Genomic DNA, 21,477 nt, shown 5'->3' with positions numbered 1-21,477 from the left:
GAAATGGTGAGCAATGATTATGCGAAAGACGTTTGTACCCAGAAGGCAGAGTCTCAGGTAAGGTTCTACGGATTGTTGGTTGAGCGTCGTCAGGAGTACTAAGATTAGAGCTACAAGGAGGAAGGACAGGTAAGAGAAGAATTGATCTGAAGCCGCAAAGAAGCTAATGAAGAACGTTCGAAGAATTGAAGGCATAACAAGACTGGTAAGCGCGTCATCTACTGCACGAGTATCTCCGGGAGACAACTACATCAGAGACGAGGGGAACAGTAAACTCGAGGTTAGACGGACTGAGTGGTATCAAATCAGAAAGAAATTCAGAAGACAAGGTGTGATTGTTTAGTATCTGCTAATGCGGGAGTATGCGTGTGATTTGGTTAAGTAAAGAGTGATTTCATAAAGGACCTGATCCATGGTAGGGTTATGGAAATGTGGGAGTGCATCACGGATTGTGCACGCCCAGGCGCAGTTGGCGCGAGGGTGGATCGAACCTTGCGGGAGGCGACAGAATGGATCATGGTTGATACACTTGGAACGTTAAGTCGACTGTTGTGTATGGCATAAGGTACTTGAGTTTTGGGTATTAGTAAGAAGGTTAACGTTGAGGCCCAGTTGTGGTGAAAAGTAACAGACTGATGATCAGTGTTTGAGTTCTCGATTGGACGAGGGGAAATTTAATTGGAGGCGGAACTCCTAGCGGTAAGGCGCGTGTCAGTCGGGGAATAGCGCCATAGATGGTATTGGGGTGGTCAAAGCAACGACTGAGATTGGCATGATGTTAATAGGTAAGGGTTAGCTGGTGAGCGTCACTGAGCTATGGAATCCGAAGTGTTGACTTGAGTTGAAACAGGGAAGGACCCTGTCATGGTGGTACAGTAGGATACCAGGATCGAGTGAAGGATCCAGGTAGGATATGGTTTTGAATGAGGATTCTGAATGGACATCATTCTACCTCCTAGGGTACGTTGCACCGGGAGGGTTGAGCGGGTGACAGAGTTTAGGTGATGTGGTAGTGTATCATGGGAATAGACCACATTAGACCTTAAGTAAGGTATTTGGACATGAAAAGTTTAACTCGGTTGTTTGAGTTAATGTTGGTTGGGTCGAGTGAACTGGCTTCAGGACGGAGCGTCGATGATATCGAATTGAGACCCTTTAGTAGTTTAAATTTTGGAATGGACTTAGAGAACGAAAAGAACAGAGTGGGAACCTGGAATTATCAATTGATTGCAAGTGGAATAGCAGCCTGAAAGTTATCAGACATCTTAAAGAATTGAGCGCTAAGTAGGCGGATACTGGAGGTATTAAGGGAAGCGTAATCCCTGATGAGTTAGTCGTGGTAGCAGTTGCTGGTGTCTGGTTAATGAAACACGACATAGGACATGGTAAGAGGTAAAGGTTAGTGAATACTACGTTTTGGCATTGGTTCAGAGTGAAAGCCAGACAAGTGGTTGGAATTGTTAAGGCAAGAGTGTCTGCCTATTTGAAAGGATAAAGAGCTTGTGAATGGTTAAATTATGAGGAAATAAAGCTCCGGAAGGAAAGAGTTGCATCTCTGCGTAATAACAGACGAGGATCTGTGAGGCGTTCAAAGAAAGAAGGGAGAGTTCTGACCCTTGATTCAACATAAAATTTCGAAGTTGTACTAGGTGTTAGGCCAGCGGGGCCTACAAGCTGATCCCACCTAGTAGAGGTGATGACGTTTGAGTATCTATGGAATCAGGAATAAGACAATGAATTGGTCATTGTAATCTAGGCAGACCCTGGGCTTCGGCAGGGTTGCGGTGTTAAAGAGGGGCTATCGAGAGTATGGCTATTAGACGAGATCTTGCGAGCCAAGATTGTTACTCCTGTAAGAGTGTTGTTGAAAAGTAAAGTAAAGGCGGTGGACCTTGGAAGTTATGGTCAGAACTGCGGGTTTGTTGACTGATGTGTTTGGATAAATTTCGAGGACGAAATTTTTATGAGGAGGGGATAGTTGTAACGACCCAAATTCGCTAATAAGGCTTAAGGGCCTTGATTAGTGTGCCAGGAGGGCAGGTTGGGATTTATGTGTGATTTTATGAATTAAATGCATGATTATGATTTAAAGCATGTTATTTGGCTATTTGTTTAACTGAGATGCATGGCTATGTTTACTAGTATGCATGTAGGCCCGGATCGTGTTAGAAGGGCATAATTGTAATTTTGGCCATGTTGGGCATAACTGTATTGATATGTGATAACTGTATTCTGTGAATTGTACCACGTGGGTGTGGTTGTATTATTGTGATGCATGTGCCGAGACGGTTCTAGAGAGCTCGTTAACTCAAGAGTCACAACGGGATTTCTATACCCGGCTCGGGAGGAGCCTAGGGGTACCTCGGGAATTTTATGGTTAAGTTGAGATTTAGTGGGTAATGGTTATTGGAGATTTAGTAACCTGGGTAACCATTAGTTACTGCTGAGAGTAACAAGTTTTAGAAAGAAAATGGTAGAAATGAAATAGAAATGAAAAGACTTAAGTACCCTTGAGGTTTAGGTGGGAAAGGATAGGCAAGGAGGGGCAAAATGGTCATTTGGTTGGGAATTAGATAAATGGCAGCTGGTTTTATGGGGTACACGGTTTGGGGCTTAACCATTTTGGTCTTGATAGTGTTTGAAGAGAAGAGAAAAGAGAGGGAAAAGCTAGGGCATGAGGAAGAAGAAGAAGAAGAAGAAGAGAAGGAGAAGTTGGAGACCTAGGAGATGAAGGAAGCTTAGGGATGGATTCTCCATATGAGGTAAGGAATTTTATACACATTTAAGGCTTGATTATGTTATGGGTTAAGAATTTGAGCATGGGTTAAGTTTGATGTTTGAGTTTTTATTTTTTCTGAAATTGAAATCAAGGATGTGGATTTTGGGGATTTGATTGGGTGTTTAGATGTTTTGGTGATGTTTATGGGTTGTTGGATGGTTTATTTGGAGTCTTGAGTTGGTTTTGGGGCTTGGGTGTGAGTTTGGATTGATTTGGTAAGGTTTTAGCTCAGAGAAAACGCAGGAGAAAACCCAGAATTCTGGGTCTGCGAAGGCGTGCCGCGACACAGGTTTTTCGTGCCGCGGCAAGGGAGCCTCTGACTGATGGGTGCCGCGGCACAAGGATGTGGTGCCGCGGCACAAGGCTAATTTCAGGGCATCATTTTTAGGCAATTTTAGGCCTTTCCTCCGGGGGTTCGGGGGATGCCTCCGGGGTGTTGTTCAAAGGTTTTAGGGGTCCCGAGAGTGCGGGATTGGTCCCGGAAAGTGGTTTTGGGTTGATTAGTAATGAGGGATGTTTCTTGTGTGTTGTGACTAGGTTCTTTGAGAGGCTCGTGCTAGAGGACCGTGCTCGCGGCTTTAGTGCATCAGGAGGCTCGGAATGCAGGTAAGAAAACTATAACACCCGAGGTTAGGGCATGGCCCCAGATTGTATTATGTGCAAATGTTTAAACTTAAATGAATCATGATGTGTGTGAATGATTATTTCGAATGTACTATATGTGTGATTATGATGAAATGAGCGGCCGTGGGCCGAGTACGGCGTAGGCCGGGGCGGCCGTGGGCCGAAAGTAACACCTAGCACATGGGATGCTATATTCAGGGTGGGACCCAAGGGATACATGAGTTATCCTCGCGGTGAGAACCGATACCCCAGGCTTCGGTAAGGCTCTGGGGCGGCTTGGCCGTGTTTGCTTAGTCTAATGATTGACTTGTTTATTGTGGATTATCTGTTATGATAAACTGTATACATTGCATATGTTATGTCCTGCATGAGTTTTCTTGCTGGGCTTCGGCTCACGGGTGCTCTGTGTTGCAGGTAAGGGCAATGACTGAGTCAACCAACCATGAGTACGGAGAGCGTGAAGCGACGTGTACATGTTTGGCCTGCCCGACTGCTTTGGTTGGGGGTTTATTCGAAAATGGCTGTAATAATCTATAATTTTATAATTTCTCAAACTGTAACCTTATTTCAAGATGTAATTAGTTTTCAAACCTTATTTTGGGATCCCAACTGTTTAATAATAGAAGTTTTGATGAAACGATGCATTTTCAAAGATTACAGCCTTAACTTTTAATTAGTCACACTTTTGTTTCAAAAACCTCGGTTAGCGAGTTCATTGCACACTGTTTTGTCTTAAAAACTCACTTAGTAACGGCTCTAAGGAAGTAGGGCGTTACACAAAGTCTCCAAACTAGAGAGTTTTCTTTCAATCCACATATCCCTCTAAATGATGCCATGAGCCCTTTATTTATAGGCTCATGGATCGTACATGAGAAATATCCTGTTTGACAGGGTCCTTGGTTGTTCCAACTAACTTTAATTAATAAAATATAAATAAATTCAAATTACAACAATATAGCTATTACTTTGGGATATCTAAGAGATTCACGCGGCAATTACGAGTGATTTGGGTTGAAGTTGTTACTGAGACTTTACTGAAGAGTCACTGGACGGTTAACTCCTGAGATTCTGATCCATCTGGTCGACCAAATCTATTCCCCGAAGTGACTGGTCGCCCAAGACACCTTACTGGTCGGTCAAGACATATCACTGGTCGGGCAAAACACATGACTGATCGGCTATGACATATCAATGGTCGGGAAAATCACTTCTGACCAGGTAAATTTATTTCTTAACCAATAATATCATAACTCCGCAAGTCAACTCTCAACCTTTTCACTTCTTTAAATAACACATTTATTGATTATTAATGCGTTATTTACTGACCATACATTGTCACTTGTCTATCCGATTGCCATGTCATTGAACAAAATTTTTGGAATAACAAAAGGCTTTACAAATATGAATAAGAACCAGGTATTTTGCTGTGGTTCTCCCAAAAGCTACTTTTTTAATAAATATAGTCTTCTATATAATTATAGTCTCCTTCACGAAGTAATAGTGGGCTTCTAGATTAAAGCACGAATGTCAGTGGCCTGTTGATTGACTAGTTGCTTTTAGTTTATTAAAGAATAATGATCATTCCGAATTATAAATTATCTTTATTATTATTAAAAGATCGACAATAGACATCTGGTCGCTTTGGCCGAGTGGTTAAGGCGTGTGCCTGCTAAGTACATGGGGTTTCCCCGCGAGAGTTCGAATCTCTCAGGCGACGTTTCATATTTTTTATTTCTTTTGGCCCTATCATGATTCATTATCATATACATCTTTCAAAACCCAACACAGCTTTTAAAAATTGAAGTCTTGATTATGCAATATAATTAGGGAGAAAGCCAGAAAAGTAAAATAAAGAGAGCATTATATATTAATTAAACTCATTTAATTTTTTCTTGTCGTTTAGTTTTACTTCATTTGCTTTCTTTTAGTTTGGTTATTATATTATATGAAGTTATTATATGATATGAAATCCTCTAATATTACTGACTCTACTTAATTTATTCAACATTACATAAAGTTCACTTTATTATTAGTTTATCATACTACATAATTCTTATTAAAGCTAAATTTTTATTAAAGTCAAATGTGTGAGATTCTTGTATTAAATTTCATCGAAAACAGTTTATTATCTCCTTGCAATGTTATTTCCTTGTAATGTTAGACACTACTACTAATACTCTTAGTAATTCTCCTCTAAATGATTTTATCTTCAAAAACATACATTTTATGGGATCTATTTATTTCTTTAATTTTTTTTACACAGCCACGTACTTGCCTTATTTCGTCCATTTTTTTTCTCACACTGCCACTGAGCCACGTATATGTTTCACTGTTAATTATTTGTGACATATTTATGAAATTATTTTGTTTTATTATTTTTATTGTAATATTCTCCTCATTTACTTAGCGACCTATATTATGAATAATTTCAGCTTCTTTACTTATTCATCTCTTCCTGAATATTTGATTTTATTTTGGTTACACTTGCTTTCTCCACTAGCGTTCTCTTTGTTAAATTTGGTAAGTCACTACTTTTCCACCTGATTTCCTGATTTGTTACAAAAGAAATGTATTAACTTTTTTTTTTTCTTATTTGACTTACTTCATTCTTGTCTCAGTTGTCTTCATTTTTGTAGGAAAATATCTTATTATATTTTTTTTAACAATTTATTGTATAAAACTGAAATTCTTTTTTTTTTTTTTTTTTTTTTATGATTATCAACTTAATTTTTCAAATTAAATAATTAATTGTTGAACTGTTACAGAAATATTTAAACAGACACAAAGACTGTTTGAACGGAAACCAGATATGTTTAAACAGTTTGTGACCAGAAGATAAAAACGAACATAAAGTAAAGAACACACGAATTTTTACGTGGTATCAGCAATCTTTGCAGATTGTTACTAGTCCACGAGGCCACGCCCAGAGAATGAAATTTATTAGAAGAATATCTAAACGATTACAAAACCAAATTGACTTATACAAATAAAGACTCCCTCTTGAATTTGTCGCAACTGTTGTAATCTAAACTCCTAATCAAATTTCTGAAGTGCTAAGATCTTGAACTCCCTTCAAATCATAACACTTGCACTTTTCCTCCCGAAAAGTGACTCACGAACAAGACTTCTCAAGAAGCTTGATGACCAATGTCCAAGTGTGTTCAACCTGCATAATTAACACAAAGAAAACAATACAGAAGTACACTGTAATAAATCACTAAGAACTTGCTGGACTCAAGTTCTTCACATAATAAAAAGTCTCTCTAAAACTTGAAAAATATTTAGAAAACAATACACCAAGAGAGATAATCAAAACCAACGACCTAAGGATGATTATATACTTTTTAGAATCCCTTTAGGTCGTGGAAAATAAATCAGAAACCAATCAGCCAATAAATGGAAAATCTTCCAAAACTGGAAAGTCAGAATCTGTTCAAACAGACTGGCAATCCGTTCAAACAGATTCATTGAATTTGGACATTTTTTAAACCAGTTTCCCTAAATAAATAAGGAAACTATATATACTTTATCTCTGTAAGCTGTACACGATTTCTGGACAAATAAATCAGATCAAAAAATAAATACTAATAATTTCCATTTCAAGAAAATATATTTTTATAGGAAATTATATATTTATTTTATTAACATATGTATAATAATCTGTTTATAAAAAGACACATTTCAACAAAACAGGAAACTACCCATTTTCGAAATTTACCACTCAATATTACAAAACAAGAAATTACTCATTTAATTAATTTTGTCAATATTGTCAAATATGCCAATAAAGATTTTTACAAAAACAAATAATTTTCGCTCAAAATAGTAAGAACAAGTGCTTCGCAGGTGTCTTTTTACTAGTATATATATACATAATATTCACTTTCCAAATATTATTTTCATAACTTTTTTTTAAGAAGTATACCGACAATGTTATCTCTGTACGATAATCCTAAACACGCCGGGTTCGGTGGACACCCTTTTTTGACATTATTTTTTACACTATTTTTAAACCATCAGATCTCTAATGGAATCCAATGGCCAAAATTAAAACAAAAATTAGGGAGACAAATATTAAAACATAATAAAAGAAATAATTGTGCTCCTTACATTGTGTTTCGATTTCGAAGAAAGATCTCATGGGCAGTGTCATGGTAAAAGTTGAAGATGATGAGGAAATTAAGAATTCTTTTTTGTTTACATTTTCCGTAGGATTGTGACAAGCTTAAAGTCCTAATATCATGACAAATTCAAATATTTACTTATAGCAAACATAAATCCTTAAACTCTCTATGGCGAACTTAGTTTCTTTATTATAAATTTATATAATGTCTCTTCTATATAATAAGTGTGTAGATAACAAAAATTCTTGGTTTTAACGGTTTTTTATTTTTTTTAATGTTAACTTTAACGGAACATTCTTATATTTAACAGAATATTCTTATATTTAACGGTAGTTTGTAAATAGTTAAACTTAAATAAAATAAAATAAATAATTTAACATATGATATTTTTGAGATATTTTACAATGACAATTTTTTAAAAATAATAAATAATTAAACAAACTAAAATATAATATTTTTTTAGATATTTTACAATGATAATTATTTAAAAATAATAAATAATTAAACAAATTAAAATAAGATATTTTACAATGATAATTATTTAAAAATAATAAAATTATTTTATAACTTAAATAAAATTTAATTAAACTTAAACTCACTTATTAGAATAATAATATATTAAATATATAATATGATCTAATATCAATTAGTAACAAATTGATTTAAAAAAAAACTACCAAGAAACTTGAATTTAAAATACATGTATAATATTTAATATTACTGTACGCCCTGGATTTCCCACGGGCTGTTTAGCAGGACGATCCTCGGACTAAACATGATTTAGCCCGAGGCTCCCACAGGCCAGAGGCTTTATCTTCAGGACGGGCCCTTTCTAGCTCGAGGGGATGGAGTTTCCTGCTCCTTCTTGTTGTTCCAGGAGCTGGGAACAACATCCGACGACCACTGAAGGATCAGCTCGGGTTATGGATTGCTCCGGTAGCGAGCTTCTCAGGAAGCTCTGACCCTATGGGAGGTCAACACGCAAGATAAACGTGCATAATCCTGCCATCACGTGTCCGATATCCCCCTGACTTCTCGGACACGCCGCAGGAACGTGCGTATTCAGACACCCACGGATGGGTTGGGCCGTGCGGCCCATTATCTCCTTCCATACTGATTAGACCACACTTGTGTGTCAGGTTTAGGAAGTAATCATGAATATCACAGACTTGATATGACAAATGGTAAGGTCACGGGATGACCTCCCTACCAATTTCCAGGTGCCTTCTCCTATAAATATGGAGACCCTGGGAATTGATAGGGGTTGGAAAAAATAGTCTTGTAAGAACTATATATTTTGTAAACCAATTACCCAGAAAAGATCAATAATATTGACTAGTGGAGTAGAAGGATTTTAACCTTCGAACCACTTAAAAAACGTGTTTAGGGTCACCTAGTTCTTCTCACAAAGATTTCATATCTGCGGCGGTTCTACTTTTAAGTACTAATCTCTTTCTCTTCTTCTCTTAATTACCTGTTGCCGAAGAACCGCGTCAACAGTTTGGTGCTTTCATTGAGAGCAAATCTAATTAGTACTACCACAAACATACAACTATGGTGACCACTCGATCCAAACATGGCAACGAGACAGAACAGCATGATGGGCAGGAGGCCCGCCATGTTGCCCTCCCCGAGGAGCAAGTTCCTGAAGTCCAGCAAAGGCCAGGAAAGCAGCCGGCCGGCCAAGACGATACTGGTAGTTCGACGCCCCGGCCGCCTAATCCGAATCCAGGTTATTATACTGCGGTGGAGATGGAGAATGCTCAACTGAGGAGCCAGCTAGCAGCAGCTGGTCAGCAAATCCAGGATATTCTGAGTCGACTACCCCCTCTCACAACCAACGGTAACGTTGGAGAGAGGCAAGGCGAGGCTCCTAAGTCTCGCCAGAGTAATCGATCCAGGTACAGCCGTTCGGTTAGGACATCAACCCCTAGCTCTCAGCCTTCCTCGAGGACACCCAGAAGAGATAGGGGAAATTCCCAAAGGAGGGCCGAGGAGATCCGGAGACGTCAGCCCGTCCCCGAAGAGCGTCCAGTTCCTCGTCCAGATCGCCCAGCGCGAAACCATCAAGCTGGCAGGGCCGAGAGGCCCCCACCAAATTTAGTCCGTCCAGACGGCACTAGGATCGCCTCTCCGGTCAGACATCCTCCCTCTCCCATCAGATATCCGTCTCCTCAAACCATCCGAGACATCCCGGCCTACATAAATAGTAGGAGAGACCCGCCATCGGCCGGGCCTTCCCGGCGCAGCAGGGTGCCGGGGGAAGGATCAGGTCGGAGCCGCCAAAGACGCACATCGAGCCTGTCCAGCAGGAGTCACAGGACCGGTAGTGCACGGAGTGATCTTTCGGGAGGAGACCTGCGACAGCGACTAAGTTCAGCACAAAGTCACCATAATACCCAGGGAGGCGACCTTCGAGATCGCCTCAACTCTCACAGAGAGGATCGAGTTAGGGATGGTAGCCAGGCCCGCTCAGTTGGGGTCCGATCCGAAGTACGTAATGGCGGGAATGCCCCAAATGACCTATCTCCAGATAGGAGGGGCAATAACCCGCCTAATATGTACAACGGGTCCGGAGCTGTTGAACAGCCCCGGAATAACCCAGGATCTCAGGACAAAACCTTAGAGCGCTTAACTCAAATGGAGGAGCTGATGAAGAAGCTCCTGTCAGAGAAAGAAAAAGACGAATATGATTCAGGGGATGAGATGGAGCTCTTCGCCCCCAACATAGCAGCAACGGCATACCCTTCTGGCTTTCGTATGCCTCACTTGTCAAAGTTCAACGGGGATGGAGACCCATCTGACCACTTAGGGATGTTCAACACCCTAATGATGGCTCATAACATCGGGCCAGAGCTTCGTTGCTTGATCTTTCCTTCCACCCTAACTGGACCTGCCAGGCAGTGGTTCAAACAAAGTAAAAGGCAGTCAATCAGCTCCTGGAAGACCTTTTCGGCTGACTTCAAGAGGGCATTCCGCGCCTCTCAGGCCGCCAGGGTCCAGGCCGACTCCCTAGCTAACGTGAGACAGCAACCTGGAGAAACGCTAAAAGCCTACTTGAGCAGATTTGCAAATGTCGCTGCTCGAGCCAGAGATGCCGACGACAGCTCCAAACTCATGGCTATGAGGACCGGGATCCTAGTAGGCGGAGATCTGTGGAAGGATATTCAAAGGAGGGGGGTCAGCTCAGTTAGTGAATTCCTTAACAGAGCCCAAGAATGGATAAACTTGGAGGAAGCTGAAGCTTCAGCCGCGGGGACCAGCCAGGTCCTCGAGAAGCCCGCTGGGGCGGGAACAGAGATCGTAGTAGCGACTCCCGACGTCACGCAGAGCAACCAGCCCGGTGGCGGCAAAAGAAAAGGAAATGGTGAAAACGTCCAGCGCGGTCAAAAGAAGAATAAGTCCATGGATAAATTCAAGCCCGTGTTCACAGCGTATACCGAGCTCACCCAAACCAGAGAGAATATTTTCCTGGCCAACGCTACGCGAGTCCCCTGGAAAAGACCGGAGCCAATAAAGCACCCTAAGGGAAAGAGAGACGCTTCCAAATTCTGCCGTTTTCATAACGACGTCGGGCACAATACCGACGACTGCAGGCACCTCAAAGATGAAATCGAGACTCTCATCCGAGCAGGTCCGTTGGCGCAATACTCGCGGAACAGGGTCCCCACAGGTCGACCCGCTCCGGAGATCCCAGCCAGTCAACCTGGACCTCGAGTAGATCAGGACGTCCCTCCCCCCGTGGTCGAGGGAGAGATTTCCACCATCTCTGGAGGGCCACACATGGCTGGCAAGAGCAGAGGCGCCCAGAAGAGGTACATAAATGAGTTGAAGGCCCACAATGGAGGGGAGTTCGTCCCGGAACAACGTCAATCAAAACAACAAAGGTTAGAGAAACAACCAGTCACTTTCACGGAGGAGGACGCGGGCCATGTCCAATTCCCTCATAACGATCCCTTGGTCGTAGCAGTCCAGCTCGCCAACCGGAGAGTAAGGAGGGTGTTAGTGGACAATGGGAGCTCGGTGAATCTCCTATTCCGTTCAACCTTAGAAAAAATGGGTCTGACCGTCTCCGAGCTAAAGGCAACCTCGATGATGCTATATGGTTTTTCAGGCGAAGGGTCAGCAGCGATAGGAACGATCGAGCTGGTGATCACCCTAGGCGACGAGTCCCGAACAGTGTCCAAACTGCTCGAATTCGTAGTCATTGACTGCTCCGCTGCCTATAATGCAATTTTGGGCCGACCAACGCTCGTTGCTTTCGAAGCCATCACATCCGTCCGGCACCTCGCCATGAAGTTCCCTACTTCGACAGGGGTCTGCACTATCAAGGGCGATCAGCTCGCTGCCAGGGAATGCTACAGCATTTCCATGAAGGGAAAATCTAAACCCGGGCAGGTGGCGATGGCCATTCAGGATGAAGAGGAATCGCAGGGACCCAAGGCGGCCCCTGAGATTGAAAAACCTCGGGTTTCCGAAGACGAAAAGCTCGCCTTAAGCGAGGACATTGACCCCCGAGTAGGTGAGGACAGGTCCGAGCTCCAAGCTATTGAAGATCTCGAGGAGGTAGGCATCGATGAACAAAATCCTTCACGGACGGTGAAGCTCGGAAAGAACCTCTGCGATAGAAGAAAGGCGGATCTGACCGCGTTTCTGAAAAAGAACCTAGACGTATTCGCATGGTCGCACGAGGACATGATAGGGATCAGTCCGAGCGTAATCATGCACACGCTCCACCTAGACAAAAGCGTCCCTGCAAAGTCTCAAAAGCAGAGGCGTTTAGGGACAACCCGAGCCGAGGCCCTTGAAGAAGAAGTGGCCCGGCTCAAGAAATGTGGCTTTATCCGCGAAGCCAGATTTCCCATTTGGGTTGCCAATCCCGTGTTAGTTCCAAAGCCCAATGGCAAGTGGCGGACCTGTATTGATTTTTCCGACCTGAATAAAGCCTGCCCCAAGGATTACTTTCCGTTGCCGAGGATCGATCAACTGATGGATGCCACGGCGGGGCACGAGCTCATGTCCTTCATGGACGCGTACTCGGGCTACAATCAGATCGCGATGAATCCAGCAGACCAGGATCACACCAGCTTCATGACCCCGACTAATGTCTATTGCTATAAGGTCATGCCGTTCGGTCTAAAGAACGCCGGAGCTACCTACCAAAGGCTGGTAAATAGAATGTTCGCGGATCAGATCGGGAAGAACATGGAAGTGTACGTCGATGATATGCTTGTCAAGTCAAAGACTGCCACCAACCACGTTGCCGACCTGGAAGAATGTTTTAACATACTGCGAGAATATGGCATGAGGCTCAATCCTCAGAAATGCACTTTCGGTGTCGCATCGGGGAAGTTCTTGGGTTTCATAGTCAATACCCGAGGAATCGAGGCAAATCCCGACAAGATCAGGTCACTGCTCGAGCTTCCATCCCCCAGGTCGCGGAAAGATGTCCAAGGACTCACAGGAAGGGTGGCGGCACTGAACCGGTTCATTTCCAAATCGACCGACAAGTGCCTGCCTTTCTACAACCTGCTCCGCGGAAACAAGAAGTTCGAATGGACAGTAGAATGCGAGGGCGCATTCCTCGACCTAAAAACGCACCTGGCTGAGCCACCTGTGCTATCAAAGCCCAGGGTAGGAGAACCTCTTTTCCTCTACATGGCCGTGACTGAGGACGCAGCTAGTGCCGTTCTGGTGCGAGAAGAGGACCGGGCTCAGAAACCGGTTTATTACATCAGCAAGAGACTCCTCGGAGCTGAGTCAAGGTACCCGTTGATGGAAAAGCTGGCGTTCTGCCTAATCACGGCCTCGCGAAAACTCAGGCCATACTTCCAGTCCCACTCTGTACACGTCATGACCGATCAGCCTCTAAGGCAGGTTTTGAAAAAGCCTGAAGCCTCGGGACGCTTGCTAAAGTGGGCGGTCGAACTCAGTCAGTTCGAGATTTTCTATACTCCCCGAACTACCATAAAAAGTCAAGCCTTGGCCGACTTCGTGGCAGAATGCGCGGGATTCCGTGAGATCCCATCAGAAGATTCACAGCAGCTCAGATCCTCAGGCTCATCGTGGAGGATCTTCGTTGATGGCTCATCTAACGAGAACGGCTCCGGGGCCGGAATTATTCTGATATCCCCAGAAGGACATAGATTCCATTCGGCGCTGAGATTCAGGTTCAAGGCGTCCAACAACGAGGCAGAGTACGAGGCCTTGTTAGCCGGACTTAGGATAGCTAGCGAGCTAAAGGCAAGCTCTGTCCAGTGCTTCAGCGACTCCCAGCTCGTGGTGAATCAGGTCTTAGGCGAGTATCAGGCGCGGGGTCCCAAGATGGCCTCTTATTTGGCTAAGGTAAAATCCGAATTATCTACGTTTGGGCAAGGGTCGATCGAGCAGATACCTCGGGAGAAGAACGCCAATGCATATGCTCTCGCCAAGCTCGCCACCTCGGGGGAGGCAGAAACCCTGGGGTTGGTGCCAATTGAGTTCTTGGACAAACCAAGCATAGACGGAGATCGAGCGGATATTGAGATGATTGACATCAGGCCGACCTGGATGACTCCCATTGTTGAGTACCTCGTCGAGGGCAAGTTACCCGAAGGGCGCAACGACGTACGGCGAGTCCTTTATCAAGCTCCGAGATATACGCTAGTCGAGGGGGTGTTGTACCGACGTGGGCATTCATTACCTCTCCTCCGGTGTGTTCTTCCAAGTGAGGCGAAGGCCATCCTGCAGGAAGTTCATGACGGATTCTGCGGAGATCACACTGGGGGGCAAAGCCTGGCCTTGAAGATCCTTCGGCAGGGTTTTTACTGGCCGACTCTGTCCAAAGACTCGATCTCATACGTAAAAAAGTGCGACAAATGTCAGCGGTTCGCCGCGGTTGCACGAGCACCCCCGACCGAGCTAAAAATGATATCGTCTCCCTGGCCCTTCGCCATTTGGGGCATAGATCTAATAGGCGCCTTGCCCACCGGAAAGGGCGGGGTCCGTTACGCCGTGGTAGCCATTGACTACTTCACAAAGTGGGCCGAAGCAGAGCCGTTGGCGACAATAACATCGAAAAAGGTGCTAGACTTCGTGGTTAAAAGCATCGTTTGTCGCTTCGGCCTACCCAAAAAGATCGTTTCCGACAATGGCACTCAATTTGACAGCGACCTGTTCACCGAATTTTGCGAAAAGAACGGAATTGTGAAAAGTTTCTCATCCGTGGCCTATCCCCAGGCGAACGGCCAGGTCGAAGCTGTCAATAAAACTCTGAAGGCAAGCCTCAAGAAGAGGCTAGATGAGGCAAAGGGGATCTGGCCAGAACAGCTCCCCCAAGTTCTGTGGGCCTATAGGACCTCACATCGGACTCCCACGGGTCACACTCCTTTCTCCCTAACCTTTGGAAGTGAAGCGGTCCTCCCAGTGGAGGTAAAGGTCCTATCGCACAGGGTCCGGTCCTCCGAACAGAACAAGAACCACGAGCTCCTATGCCACTCCTTAGACTTGATGGATGAGAGGCGAGAGGATTCACAACTCCAGCTCGCCCATTATCAACAGAAAATCACTCGCTACTTTAACGCTAAGGTCAAAAGACGTGCCTTTAGCGTCGGCGATTTGGTCTTGAGGAGAGTTTTCCTGGCCGGGAAAGATCCCAAAGATGGGGTTCTGGGAACAAGCTGGGAAGGACCATACCAGGTCATCGAAGTCATCAAAGAAGGGACGTATAAATTAGCTCGACTTGGTGGAGGGGCGGTCCCGCGGACTTGGAATGCAATCCACCTAAAGAAATATTATCAATAAACATGTGTAAGACCTAGAAGGTCACCTCCCATGTATAAATAAAAATCAAATGTTTCTCGTTATTTGCAAGGGTAATTTTAAAGTAACAACGAAAGACCCTTTCCCAGTTACTTGGGGGGCATATGGTACCCGGATATATCCAGGTCTCCTTAACGACTTAGGTGTTAATTTTTATCTATGGATAAGAGTTATCACAAACTAAGTCCTATCCTGGTCTTAACCAGGTCATAAAACTTAGAAGTTAGCTAAAATTTGTTGACCGAGGTTCTTCTTTAAAGAGCCCGGGATACGGATAAAAGTTGACCCGAACTAAGTTTTTTCAAAATAAGTTCCTGGTCTTAACCAGGTCATAAAACTTAGAAGTTAGCTAAAATTTGTTGACCGAGGTTCTTCTTTAAAGAGCCCGGGATACAGATAAAAGTTGACCCGAACTAAGTTTTTTCAAAATAAGTTCCTGGTCTTAACCAGGTCATAAAACTTAGAAGTTAGCTAAAATTTGTTGACCGAGGTTCTTCTTTAAAGAGCCCGGGATACGGATAAAAGTTGACACGAACTAAGTTTTTTCAAAATAAGTTCCTGGTCTTAACCAGGTCATAAAACTTAGAAGTTAGCTAAAATTTGTTGACCGAGGTTCTTCTTTAAAGATCCCGGGATACGGATAAAAGTTGACGCGATCTGAGTTTTTTCAAAATAAGCTCCTGGTCTTAACCAGGTCAGAAAGCTTAGGAGTGAACTAGAAAATTGTTGAACGCGGATCTTATTTAAAGAGCCCGGGATACGGATAAAGTTAACTCGAACTACGTTCATAAAAATAAAGAGATAAATTATGACCAAATACATGAAAATATATATGTAAAACTGGTTGAGCAAATTGTCTCGAGGCGGAAACGCCTCACATAAAAAAGAGAATTACAATAAAAAAAAAAAAAAAGAGTTCAAAATACGAAAACAAGAAGCATCCTAAGCCCCATCAGCTGGCCCTTTGGAGGTCGCGGTCTCACCCTGCTCCGCCGCGGCAGAGGCCTCTCCAGTCTCCGATGGAGGAGCCTCCTTATTCAGGCGGGCTTGAAGCCGCGGCAACAGGAATGCCCAGAGGTCCGGCGGCATGAAGGAGAAGTCCGCGTCCGGATTGTGGGACCAGCAGTGATAGAATAGGTCCTGTAAGGACTGCTCCGACACGACCCGTTCGTCTTTCAGGCGGTCTGGGAGGTCTGGACTTCGGCCTTCGCCACCTCAAGGTCTGCCCGCGATGCGGCCAGGGAGTTTTTAAGCTCTAGGTTCTCGGAGCGAAGCTTCTCTAGCTCGGATGCGGCCAGGGAGCGTTTAAGCTCTTGGTTCTCCGAGCGGACCTTCTCTAGCTCGGCTTTTGAGGCCGCCAAGGCGTCTCTCGCCTCCTGAGACTCCTGGAGGGCAGTCTGGCGATCTGCTTCCAAACCCTCGAGCTGGGCCTTGGTCCTAACGATGCCTCTATAGGCGGCAGCCATGCCCTGCAAGAAAAGAGTGATAAATTAGCAAACTGGAAGGAGAAAGGCGGCGTGTGAGTGTCAAAGCCTTAAAAGAAGGGGGCACTTTACTGTTAAAGTCATGTCCATAGCGGACTCTATAACTCGGACCGGGCTCGTTGTTTCGATGGCCCGGAGCTCCTTCTCCCTGATATTGTAATAGTGGCTGACGGCGTAGCTGGCCGACTCGTACACCGTACCCTGGAATGCTTCGGGCATCTTCTCCAGAGCCCGGGGGTCGACCGGGATACGCACGTCCGGGGCTACCGCGGCCAGATTCCCGACCTCTATTACCCCGTCCTGGGCGGCCAGTGGAGATCGTTGGGGTGGCGGATGCATGAGTCCTGTCCTGGCGACAGGGAGGTTCGCCCCCGCGACCTGGGATGACGGGTCTCTCCCCTTCTCCGTAGCTGGGGATTTGGTGGAGACCCCGGTCGAGCTCTTGGACTCGCGAAGCCTCTTTAACCTCGGCCCCGCTGGGGGATTCCCACCAAACACAACGCCCCGCAGACTATTCCCGGGCTGAGACATCTCTTCTGCCAAAGAGCAAAAAACACGGTTATCAGCAATCATACAGAAAGTTACCTTGACCGGAAGGACCCGCGGCTGCTCCGGATTGGGCCCTGTCCTCGATCATCCCCTGGGCGACCTCCAAGCTCCGCTTCCTGTTCCTCACCAGAGGAACTTCCTCACCTTCTTCCTCGCCTTCGTCATCTGCGACCTCCTCCGCGACGATCGGCCTGTTGTCGCGGGCTGGGGGAGGCCCCCGGGGCCTTTTCAAATTCAAAGTCTGATTTGGGAAAATCAGCTTGCAGAATACCATCGTCTCGTCCGTCACGAGCACGCGGTAGTCTTTCTCACTGGGAGGCAGGTTCGCCAGTGTGTCGTATTGACCCCCGAGGGTCATGGACTTTTCGGTCCTCGAGTAGATGGCTGCAAGGTTGGTCGAAATCAGAATTGGAATAAGGGACGGGCTAAAATAAGATAACCGTTAAAAGGCGAGCTAAATGGAGGATTACTTACGAGGGCGGTTGAAATAATGATGATCGCAGTTTCGGAACCCAGTAGACATAAAAAACTGGTCTTTGAAGTCGTTTGGATGGCTCGGCAGCTCGATCACTGCTGCTGTGTTAGGGAAGCGGGTTAAGTAATAGAACCCGTCGCCTCGCCCCCGCTGGTCCGGGCTGGCTTTGAGGCAGAAGAAATACAAGATATCAGCAGGAGTGGGGACCTCCCACTCATGCTTTTGGAACAAATACCTCAGTCCCGCCAGCAGACGGTAGGAATTGGGGGGGAGCTGAAATGGGGCCAACCCCACGTAGTTCAGAAAATCAGCAAAATACTGATCCAGGGGGAGGAAGGCCCCTGCCTTGAAGTGTTCCCCGCTCCAGGCCGCGAACGACTCGTCGAGCGGCGTGCAGCTCCTCTCCCCATCCGCAGCAGGTCGGGCGATCACGGAGGTCTTCCCCAGAGGAATGTTGTGGTTAAGGAAGATTTTGGTGATCTTTGCCTGGCTGGTTATCTTCGAGACGATTCTCTCCGCCTCGAAAAACGCGTCAGGAGCCACCTCGGCCTGCTTCTCCACCGCCGGTCCAAAGTGAGGAATTGGCGAGCTGGTCACCACCGCCTTTCCTTTATCCTTCTGGGAGGCCAAACTTCCCACATTCTTCTGTGGCAGATTTCTCTTTGGAGCCATCTGGTCGCCTATCGAGCAAAAGAAAACACTTTAGAAAAGGCGACCCAAGCAGGAGAGTGAGGCAAGCATTAAGTACACGAGCTGGGGTAAGCCCAGCCCGTGGAGAGTGGTGCCACGCGTTCCAAGGAACACGCGCCTATGCCCTCAACAGATCCCAGATTACTCGGAATTCGTGTGTCAGATGGCTCAGAGTAAGAAATTTTTTTTTTTTGCCTTGGGGGGAAAGTTTCAACAGGCAAGGCGTGGCAAAATCGCTTTTAAGGCGTATTCCCTAAGCTACCCGGTTTTTGCACCCAAAGTTCCTACGGATCCTACCAGAAATTGTTCCTAAGAAAGAATCATGGAACCCATGTTCTAAGGCGATGTCCCATGGCAAATGTGCCCTAATCAAAGAAGGGCCATCACCCTCCATATCCGCGCGACCCAGAAAACCTCTGCATGTGGCTACAGTAAATTTTTTTACCTAGGCTACAGTGGCATGCTTTCAAAAATAAATGGGGACAGAAGACTTACAGTATAGGGTTGGATGGTGAGCGAGGTTGCTGCGCGGGTAGGGGCTTCGTTGGCACAGTAGTCTCCAAGGCCTTGAAGGAACTCGCACGCTTAAGCTTCGTGAACGGAGAAGATGAGAGCAATGGAAATGAGGGTTTTGCTCTTCGGTAGGTTAGAGAGAAAAGAAGGAAATTTGAGAGGTTCTGAATGGTAAGGTGGTCCGTGCGTGGGATGACCACCCCCTTTTTATACAAGGGGGGATCACGTGTAAAAGGCTCCTGGGAGACCCTCCACTCGAAATGTGAAACGACGGCTGGACAGTAGGCTAGGCCATTTAATGCGGTTCTCGTAGAATGTACCGTCGCCACCCGCGGCGTTCCACGTATCAGACGCATGCGAAAAGCATGGAATGCGAAGGGTTGTGGGAGAAGTCTAAAAGCTCCAACTGTGGTCTCCCATGTCTGACGTCATGGACCACGAGCAGGAGCTTGGGGGGCAGATGTACGCCCTGGATTTCCCACGGGCTGTTTAGCAGGACGATCCTCGGACTAAACATGATTTAGCCCGAGGCTCCCACAGGCCAGAGGCTTTATCTTCAGGACGGGCCCTTTCTAGCTCGAGGGGATGGAGTTTCCTGCTCCTTCTTGTTGTTCCAGGAGCTGGGAACAACATCCGACGACCACTGAAGGATCAGCTCGGGTTATGGATTGCTCCGGTAGCGAGCTTCTCAGGAAGCTCTGACCCTATGGGAGGTCAACACGCAAGATAAACGTGCATAATCCTGCCATCACGTGTCCGATATCCCCCTGACTTCTCGGACACGCCGCAGGAACGTGCGTATTCAGACACCCACGGATGGGTTGGGCCGTGCGGCCCATTATCTCCTTCCATACTGATTAGACCACACTTGTGTGTCAGGTTTAGGAAGTAATCATGAATATCACAGACTTGATATGACAAATGGTAAGGTCACGGGATGACCTCCCTACCAATTTCCAGGTGCCTTCTCCTATAAATATGGAGACCCTGGGAATTGATAGGGGTTGGAAAAAATAGTCTTGTAAGAACTATATATTTTGTAAACCAATTACCCAGAAAAGATCAATAATATTGACTAGTGGAGTAGAAGGATTTTAACCTTCGAACCACTTAAAAAACGTGTTTAGGGTCACCTAGTTCTTCTCACAAAGATTTCATATCTGCGGCGGTTCTACTTTTAAGTACTAATCTCTTTCTCTTCTTCTCTTAATTACCTGTTGCCGAAGAACCGCGTCAACAATTACATTAAACATATAATATATAATTGTCACTCTTAAATTCAAAAATTATAACAAACATAAACTTAAACAAAAATAAATAAATTATTTAATTAAAATATGATATTCATTTTAAATTTATATGCTATTAATATTAATTTAATAAAAATAATTAATAAATTCTATAAATAAAACTAAACAAACGTATCTAATATATATATATATAAAAGAACAAACTCTTGAATCAAATTTTCTCCCTCAAAAGTGTTTAGTGTTGCTTTTTTTCTAGTACTCTATTTTCTCTGATATAAAACAGAGTAAACATGGTGAAAAAAAGGTGATATATGGAAAATACACATATGTTAAAGTATGGGGGATTCTCGTCTCAAACAGGGAAAAAAAAGTTAAAATTATTTCTAATCAATAACACAATGAAATAGACCCAACAAAAAGATACTGCAATAAAATAGAGAAAGTAACTAAGATGAGTTACAATATAAGTATGATGTTACTAAAAAAATTACCCTTCCAATTATCAATAAAATGTTAACTAAAAAAGGAAGAGAATCTCTTAAATTTGAACAATGAAACATTGTTACCGCTGTTAAATTTCAACAAAGGCGAAGACAGAGAGACTACACATTCCGACTTTTTACTGTGTCATACCCATTACAACAGATTGCAGGTAAACTAGTTTCTAAATAAACACCATGAACTCAAGATGGAGCAAGGGAGGAATGACGAAGAAAACGTACAAACCAAACGAAATACAGACCTAAGAAACTAGAGTCATTGATATAGAGAGATCAAGTACACCACTCCGGCTGTTCAAAAACATAATGGCAAGCCATGGCTGAAGGATCTCAGCTTATATGCGTGTTACTGAAAATATATATTCAAAACAATATATTTAGTAAAAAACACGTTAATATTACATAGATACCTAAATACAATAGCATAACCATTAAAATAGTAACGAATTATGTAGCAGAACAATAACTACAATATTTGTATTCCTTAATCTTTCGTCCTTGTTGAATATCAAGTATTGCAAAGAATTCAAACCGATTTGAAACAAGATGACACTCTTCCAAGTCTTTCTCTAAAATAACATAGTATTCGTGTGGGCAAGTCATAAGAGAATTCCTATGGAGAAAACTAAGAGAAACTGAGGGCTAGGTATAGAATATTATAAGTAAATTTTTACCTTGTCAAATTCATC

The 21,477-nt window shown here is 44.4% G+C and overlaps 1 non-coding gene across 1 annotated transcript; it reads left to right on the top strand.

The window, feature by feature from the left end:
* The first annotated feature begins 5,038 nt into the window (after positions 1-5,038).
* Positions 5,039-5,120, top strand: TRNAS-GCU (transfer RNA serine (anticodon GCU)). The gene has a single exon. It is a non-coding gene; the product is annotated as a tRNA-Ser (tRNA).
* Positions 5,121-21,477: the final 16,357 nt, after the last annotated feature.

This window comes from Humulus lupulus, chromosome 3 (assembly GCF_963169125.1).
Source record: "Humulus lupulus chromosome 3, drHumLupu1.1, whole genome shotgun sequence".
In the NCBI taxonomy this organism is placed as follows: domain Eukaryota; kingdom Viridiplantae; phylum Streptophyta; class Magnoliopsida; order Rosales; family Cannabaceae; genus Humulus; species Humulus lupulus.
The sequence above is the reverse complement of the archived record's forward strand: the minus strand, read 5'-3'. Positions and strand labels throughout refer to the sequence as shown.